General features: G+C 41.5%; 1 pseudogene; it reads right to left on the reverse strand.

Annotated features, from left to right (window-relative positions):
• Positions 1-7,499: 7,499 nt before the first annotated feature.
• Positions 7,500-8,422, reverse strand: LOC101587840 (annotated as a pseudogene).
• Positions 8,423-8,844: the final 422 nt, after the last annotated feature.

An 8,844-nucleotide genomic window follows, 5' to 3' on the forward strand; every position in this document is an offset into this window, starting at 1 on the left:
TTTAGTTTTTTATTTATTTATGTGTGTGTGTGTGGCCAGCTCAGCCCACCAGGGGGCGGGGCTGGCTGGCATGTGGTGCTGGGAATTGAACCACGGTCCCTGTGCTTTGCTAAGCCTGTTCCAAGTAGGTGCTCTAGACCACTGAGCCATCTCACCAGCCCATGAATAGATTAGCTCTTAATTGAAGTGTTTAATTTTAAAACCAGAGGATGGGCATGGTGTTACATACTTATAATCCCAGCTTTTGGGAAAACTGAGGGAGTAAGATCAAAAGGTAGAGGCCAGTTTGCACAATTTAGTGAGATCTTGTTTCAAATTTTATTTTTTAAAAACATTTTTAAAATTTATTTTTGCGTGTGTGTGTGTGTGTGTGTGGCCAGCTCAACCCACCAGGGGGCAGGGCTGGCTGGCATGTGGTGCTGGGGATTGAACTGCGGTCCATGTGTTCTGCTAAACTTGTTCTAAGTAGGTGCTTTAGACCACTGAGTCATCTCACCAGCCCCTTGTTTCAAATTTTAAAAAGAAAGAAAAAGAAAAAGAAAAAAAAGCCAGGTATTGTAGTGCATGGCTTGCAATCTCAGCACTCTGGGAGATAAGAGGCAGAAAGATTGCAAGTTCTAGCCTGGGAAATTTAGTGAGAGCTTATCCCAATCAACTGATCAGTTAGTCAATCGATCGATCAATCAATCAATCAATCAATCAATCAATCAGTCAAGAGAGCTGAGGATGTAGCTCACTGGGAAGGCCTTGGTTCAATTCCTAGTGTTATAAAAAACAAAGCACAGTAGAGTATAGGATTGTACTGCTGTGTGTGTGCCCCCCCCCCCCCCGTGCCTTCTTAGGAATGCTGTGGATGCTGTCACTAGGTGACACTGGGCTGAGCTTTTCCAGAATAAAACTAGAAGCTTAAAGATTTCTGCCAGAGTCACTTACTAGGATTCATAGATGAGGCTAGTATGGCCTGCAAGGAAATCACGAAATGTTTTAAAGCTTTACTTACCAATTTTTAAAGTGCATGAGATTTCATGTACTAACCTGATTTCCAGGTGCAGTGAATGGTGAGGTCTGGCAGCTCTTGGGGCCAGGAAGATAGCTCAGTAGAATAAGTGCTTGTGGAAAGGGCAAGGGCCTGAGTTCAATCCCCGGTACAGAAAAAAAAAAAATCTGAATATAGTTAATATCTGTCCTAACGTTAGAGAAGTCAAGAAACAAGAGACCATAGGAAAATCAGGAGGATCAGTTTATGTAGGTGCACACCTAATTCAGTGGCCTTCTGCCCAGAGGTCTCCAATTCTGTACATTTGTTATGGGGCTGGTCTTTGTCATGGAACAAAGGCTTAGGTCTCTGAGCCATATCCTCAGTCCTCCCAAATGCAACTTTCAATTTGTAGATTTCATTGACATTTAGGTGTACTTCCTTTTAACTCTCTTTCTGTGTATTAATTATAGATTCACCTAAAATAGCATTGTCTGAGCCAAGGAATACTTGGGATTGTGGGGTTTTGGGACTCCCACATAAAATTCAGCAGTTTCCCCCAGTCAATTCTTTGATATGGCCAATCTGGAGATTTTAAAATTTATATTGAAGTGGTATGCAAATAAAATTGCAGAATGTTATCCACATGCAGTTCAACAACACAGAAATTCTGTGTTTTGTTTTGTTGGTACCAGAAATCAAACTCATAACCTCATACTTGCCAGGTAGGTGCTGAGCCACTGAGCTATGTCTCTGGCATACATGGAAATTCTGGAGCAGCCAGAGTGCGTACTTGAAATTTTCATGAACAGGAATATAGAAGTTAGCCAGGTATTTTTGTATGCAGCTGCAATCCCAGCACTCTGAGGCTGAGGGAGGAGAACTGCAAATGTGAGCCTAGCCTGGGAAACTCAGAAGTTAGAACAGAAATTGTTCTGTAGCTTGTCTTTTCCAAGAACAATATTTCCAGAGTATCTGTCCTTAGTTCATAAATACAGATCTAAGAAATATATTTTACTTATTTATTTTTTGGTGCAGGGATTGAATGTAGGGCCTCATGCCTGCTAGACAAATGCTCTACCACTGAACTACATTCCCAACCCTTCAACCCCTTTCCCCATTTTTTGGTACTGGGTATTGAACATAGAGCCTTTACACACAATATATGTATCCGCAGCCTGCTTTATTTTGTATTTTGAGACAGAGTCTTGCTAAATTGCCCAGGCAGGGCTTGAACTTGCTACCCTCCTGTCTCAGCCTCCTAGAATGCTAGGATTATAAGTATGTGCCACCACACCTGGCTTGTGTCCTCTGTCTTAAAGAGGGGTATCAGAGGCTAGTAGTGTGTGACTCCCGCAGTACAAATGAAGTTCAGCTTTAATCCCAAGGAGCCAAGGACTGCTTTACTGAGACTCATTTGCATGAGAAAAATCGCAGGAAAACAGCTCATTGATCTGAGAAACCCCTAATCTTTTATTTGTACCTCAAAAGTGTGAGAACAAAGGTGGAGATTTGCTTAAGAGTTTACCCTGGGGGCTGGGAAGATGGCTCAGTGGAATAAGTGCTTCTCTGGCAAGCACAAGAGCCTGAGTTCAATCCCCAGTTCCACCAAAAAAAAAAAAAAAAAGATAAAGAGTTTACCCTGGCTGGCCCTGCCAGCCCTGCCCCCAGGTGCACTGAGACTGGGATTGAGACTGGGCATGGTGTGCACACCTCAAATCCTAGCGTTTGGGAGGCTGAAAACAGGAGGATCACTACGAGTCCTGTCTGTGCATAGAAAACCTGTAGATCTTGTATTAAAATACATTAAAAAAATTTTTTTTGATCAGAGGAATGTGAAAGAACAGGATGGTCTGCCATGCAAGTTTATCTGGGTGTGAGGAGCACAATGGCTGGAGCAAGCATCTCTAAGAGTACCTTTGTAACTCTGTGCTTTGCCCTGCAGATTTGCTCTAACTTCAGCCGTGCATGCTAGGAGACCTGTGCTGCTGCTCCAGGGACTTTTCATCTTTGCACTCATTTCTTCACCCCTACAGCCAGTCTCCCCACAGCTAATCAACCTTGTTCTGCTGACTTCCAGACAGATACTCACCCTTGAGATTAACATGCCCACCTGCAAAAGTGAGCAGAGATTTGAGCCGAACTGTTACTGTGATATATGAAGGTCAAAGTTCATACTGTCCTTATTTACCTATTGGTCATCTGTAGGTCTAAATGAAGAGTCACCATTTTTTTTTTAAGAAAAGCTTTTTTTATATCCTTGACCACCTTTGAAGAAAACATAAATCATGTTCTTAGTAACAGGAAAAGGGCCCAGAAGTTTGTTTGTCCCCTGTTCCCATGATGTTTTTTTTTTCCCTCCTCCTGTATGGGGGACCGAACTCAGGACCTTGCACTTGCCAGGCAAGTGCTTATGTTGCAGTACTATCTCCCTGGCCTTTTTTTGTCTTTTTGAGAGAGGATCTCACTGCAATTCAGGCTGGACCTGAGCTTACTTTGTAGCCCAGGCTGATCTTGAACTTGCAACAATCCTCTTGCCTCAGCCTCCCAAGTGCTGGGATTATAGGTGTGTGCCACTATGCCCAGCTCCCATGTTTTTTGACTGTGGAACAAATCTCAGTGACTTATAATAACAAATACTTATTTTTCCCTCCTTGGACTGTGTGCTGCATGTGGGTCAGTCCTTGTTGCCTGGGTTTAGATTTGGATTTGTTTCATGTGTTTTTCATTCCAGGGCCAATGGTTATTTGTTAAGTGGGAGATGCAGAAAAAAGTCAGGGGTGCTAGTATATCCATGTGACCCCATTTATTGGGAGGCTGGGTCAGAGGGACTGCAAGTTCCAGGCCAGCCTGAGAAGCTTAACAATAACTATTTCAAAGGAAAAAACAAAAGCAAAAACAGAGACAGTCAGCCCAGATTTCACAAATTCATATAAAGCCTCTAGGCAGACATAGAGTGGCTACTTACACTCTATAGACCGAGCTGAGAATGAATGAATGGCAGCATTTTCCTTCCACAGTAAAGCATAACAAAGGTGAGGATGGAACAAAATATTCCTGCCAGATGTGGGGGACATATGCCTGTAATTCTAGCACTTGGGAGCCTGAGGCAGGAGGACCGCTTTGAATTCAAAGCCAGCCTGGGCTACAAAGTGAGCCGAAGTCCTGTCTTAGACAAAACAAAACAAAGCATCAACCCCTCCCAACTCTCTCCTACTGGAATTAGCCAGAGACCCCCACTTGAACCTTATGAATACAGTTTGTTTCAATTTTAGTATATGTGCTGCCAAAGTGAACACATTATGGATGCACTTTGGACCCAGGCCTTTTAAGAATGGCTTCATTTAATGTATCCAGAAAGACCCTTTAGTGAAGGGTACCCTCTGATCATTCTGCTCTGCCATTATATTGTATATGCTTTATGTTTTTTAGGCTTATGAAGATCCCACTAGAGTCATTAAAAATAAAAATAGGACCAGGGAGATAGCTAGCAGCATAAGCACCTGCCTGGCAAGTGCAAGGTCCTGAGTTGGATCACTGATACAAAAAAAAAAAAAAATAATAAAAATAACAAAATGACATTTCAGTAAAAAGAATATACATCCAGTTAATAGTCACATGATCACTGATAAAAAAAAAAAAAAAAAAAAAAGAAGGATTAAATACCCCTATCAATTTCTTTTTTTATATATCCAAGATGTCATTTTATTTATTTATACATTGCACTATGTGTGACCGTTATAATATATCTGTCAAAAACAGTGGATTCTGGTACATTGTGAGTAGAATTCAAGTTCATACTTTGAGGCAGTTGTAGACTTTATAGATCATTTTTCATTATATACACTTTTTGGGGCCATTTTCTTCTTCTATAACAAACTATCACAAGCTTGTGGCAAAAAACAACACAAGTTTACTATTTTAAAGTGGTAGAGGTCAGAAGCCCAAAATGAGTCTCAAGGGCTAAGCAGAGGTGCCAGTCATGCTCCTTCGAAGGAGCTGGGAAAATGTTTCCTTGCATTTCTAGTGTCCAGGCCACCTGAGCTCATTGGCCATGGTGACCAGTACCACTCAGAGGTCCACTTTTTTAGTCACTCCTCGGGTGACTCCCCTGACCTTCTCTTTTTTTCATCAGGACTTTTTGAATTTTTTTCTTTCTCTCTACATTTTTTAACTAGTATACTATTGTGATACATGTAAGTGCACTCATTGTGGGGAATTGGGACATGAACATATCACAATCTTTTTTTTTTTTTTTTTTTTTTTTGTCTTTTTGAGACAGGGTCTCACTTTGCAGGTCAGGCTGTCCTGAAGCTCACTTTGTGGTCCAGGCTGGTCTCAAACTTGCAATGATTGTCCTGCATCAGTCTCGAGTATTGGGATTACAGGCATGAACCACACCATTATGCCTGGCTGTGCATATCAAATCGTGGTTCTTTTCACTTTCCCTCCATCCTGTCCCTTCCTAGCTCACATCTCAGGTCTCCTTCCTATTTTTTCAAAGGGACACACTCAACTGACAGCTAAACATATGAAAAGATACTCAATATCATTTGCTATCAGGGAAACATCAAAACTCCAGTGTGGTACCACATTACACTAACTAGAATTACAATAATAATAATAATAAAAATAATGATGAGAGTGAGGATGTGGAACAATCAGAAACTGTTAGTGGAAAGGTAGAATGGTACATCCAATTTGAAAAACAGCTGGCAGCTCTCTAAAATGTTAACATAGGATTATCATTTGACCCAGTAATTCTACTTTTGGGTACATATATCCAAAGGAATTGAAAACACAGGTCTATGGGTATATGTAACATTTCCTAATGACCAAAAAGAAGAAACAATTCAAATATTCAACTGATAAAAAAAAATAAAATGTGATACATCTATACAATGGAATATTATTTGGCTATAAAAAGAAATAAAGCAGTAGTGTTACAATGTATAATACAGATAATGTTAAATGAGAGTCCAGTTGCATAAACTCATAAACATGTATTTTATTTTTTTTTTTTTTAAATTTTTTTTTTTATTTATTATTTGAGAGAGAGAGAGAGAGAGAGAGAGAGAGAGAGAGTGTGTGTGGCCAGCTCAGCCCACCAGGGGGCGGGGCCGGCTGGCATGTGGTGCTGGGGGATTGAACCGGGGTCCCTGATGCCTTGCCAAGCTTGTTCTAAGTAGGTGCTTTAGACCACTGAGCCATCTCTCCAGCCCATAAACATGTATTTTAACAGAAGATAAATAGTTGGTTTTTGTGTCTAGTTACTGATGCACAGTTCTTAAAATGTGTGCAATTGCTGGAGACAAAATAATTTTCTTTCTTTTGGGAAACATTTTTTATTCAGTATATAGGTAAGATTAAAACCTGCAAGATTTTGCTTAGTTTATGAGCAAAAAGAGAAAAGTGAAACATAAGTTACCATTTGATTGGCTAGTTAAAATACTCAGGAAATCACTTGCTGGGAGCCGCAGAAGCTGAAATTGATCCTATGTGGGAGGGCAGGATGAGGCTTCATTGCCTAAAGCAGTCAGGCTGCCTCGGTCTTAGAAAAACATCCTGCCTGGACATTGTGGGCTATTAGTCGCTAGCCAATCTGGTTTCTTATAAGTTTTTAAAAGCATAAATAAAGGCTCTTACTATTGTTCAGAGGCTCATCTCACCAACCAGGCAGATGAGTCACCACCTAACCTAGCTCTTATCTTTTTTTTTTTAAAAAATTTTAATATTTATTTTGTGTGTGGCCAGTTCAGCCCACCAGGGGGCGGGGCTGGCTGGCATAGTGGTGCTGGGGATTGAACCGTGGTCCCCGTGCTTTTGCTTAGCTTGTTCTAAGTAGGTGCTTTAGACCACTGAGCCATCAGCCCCCAGCTCTTATCTTTTTCTCATTTCTGCCATTTCTGCCTGGGTACAATGGATCACACTGACAGACCAACAGATCCCTGCACTCAGTAACATGACAGTTACTTTGTGTGGGTTTATGAGTCTTCAAGAAACGGTTACTCTAAACAAAATATGCCATCCATCTGAGAGCACAGGGCTAGAACATATATAAAAAACCGAAGAAGAAGCTGATAGAAGGAGGCCATTGCACTCTGTTGATTCCTTTAGGCATCTAGCAATTGTTATTGTATGCAAGGACCTAGTAGCCAGTTATTTTATGTCTTCCTTTTTTTGAGTTAAATACTTTATGCCAAACCCTCTAAACAGGATTAGAACGGCCAGCCAAATAGCTCAGCATATTAAAGCACTGCAAGCAGATTCAGGGGCTGGGGGTTCAATCCCCGGGCCTGCCCCCAGGGTAATCCCAGCACTTGGGAGGCTGTAAACAGGTGAATCACTATGAGTCCGATCTAGTAGTGAGATCCCGAACACCCTGTAGACTCTTCCCTAAAATATAGAAAAAAACCCCTAGGATTAGAGACTCTTTATAGATCAGTTGGAAAGCTTAGAGTTATTCCACTTCTCCAGTAGAGTAAGAGAAACAATAGTTACTGTACATAGTGTGCTTATTGCACTATGTCTGCTGGGTAGAATTTCCAGTCTACATGTTGTTTTCATCTTCACCATCATTTTGAGTCCTCAGTGTATGTCTCCTCCCCTCCTTTTAATAGTCTTCCCCTTGTTTTTCTAGCACTCTTTTTCCAACTGGTCCCTTTTTTCTGATTTGGTAGACAATGCAGGGCTTGAAGGTTCTGGTGATGGTGTTTCCACCGAAGTCTGTGAAGAAGAATTGCTAGTAAGTAGACGTAAGTAGAAGGATTACTAAGTAAGCAGTTGCTAATCAATCTCCAGATGGCAAGAAAGGGGTAAAGTATATGTCCCCAACAACGTCTGAATGTCTCCACTAGAAGAGTGTATGATGGCTGTAGCTGGTTCTCCTGCTGGTCACAGCACCACCGAAGCATGTGGGGCTAGTTCCAAATGTAGTAATTTTTTTAGTAATCTTTTTTGATAAAGTGCCTCCTGGGAAACATAGTTACTAATTAACAATTACCACATATGTCGCCAACAGTTTGTGCTGCAGACTGCCTTGCTTCTTCTAGAGGAGCGTCAGAAAGAAATGCATTTGCAAGGGAAGAGCCATCAGGCAGATGGAGCTGAATTCTTGCAACATGGCTTCTTTCTCGTGCACGTGATTCCCCTTGCATTCCATTTCTACCTGTTTGGCTAGCACAGCAGAGACCTTGGCAGCCTCCACACTCGTCTTTACAAAACGAGCGGATATCTCTGCATGATCCAATGCAATGTGCTGTTTTATCGATTCTCAAACTGCCTTATCTTTTGCTTTTCCTCTGTTTCTTTCTTCCAACATTCTTTTGTTAATTCATCTTGTTTTCTTTTTTAGTCTGACATTTCTTTTCCAGTTTTTTCCCTTTTTAATTTCCTTCTTAATCTTTTTTTTTTGCTTTTCCTTTCCTTTTCTCTTCTCTCCTTCTTTCTTCTCTCTCTCTCTCTCTCTCTCTCTCTCTCTCTCTCTCTCTCTCTCTCTCTCCTTCTTTTGTGGTACTAGGGATTGAACTCAGGCCCTTGTGCTTCTCTCCTTTTTTCAAGTTTTTTTGTTAGTTGCAGTTCAAATCTGCTGATACATGATGACTACTGGTAACCCCAGAGGCCAACTACATCAGTGGCACAGAGCAGAGGATGCAGTGGACTGCAATAGCTGCTAAATTATTTGGGTTCAGACATCCCCTAGTAGAAGACAACTGGCCAGCAGCTACTTTGGAGAAGCCACCTGAGCTCTGAACTCCAAGCAGCTGGCTGACCCCACCTAGTGGTTCCCAGTGTCAGGGAGGAGGCAGTAGCAAGTTCCAGTTGGCAGGAAATCTCAGGGCTAAGTTGAAGCCAGCAGGATGGCACAC

This window comes from Octodon degus, unplaced genomic scaffold (genome assembly GCF_000260255.1).
Source record: "Octodon degus isolate 3935 unplaced genomic scaffold, OctDeg1.0 scaffold00071, whole genome shotgun sequence".
Lineage (NCBI taxonomy): Eukaryota > Metazoa > Chordata > Mammalia > Rodentia > Octodontidae > Octodon > Octodon degus.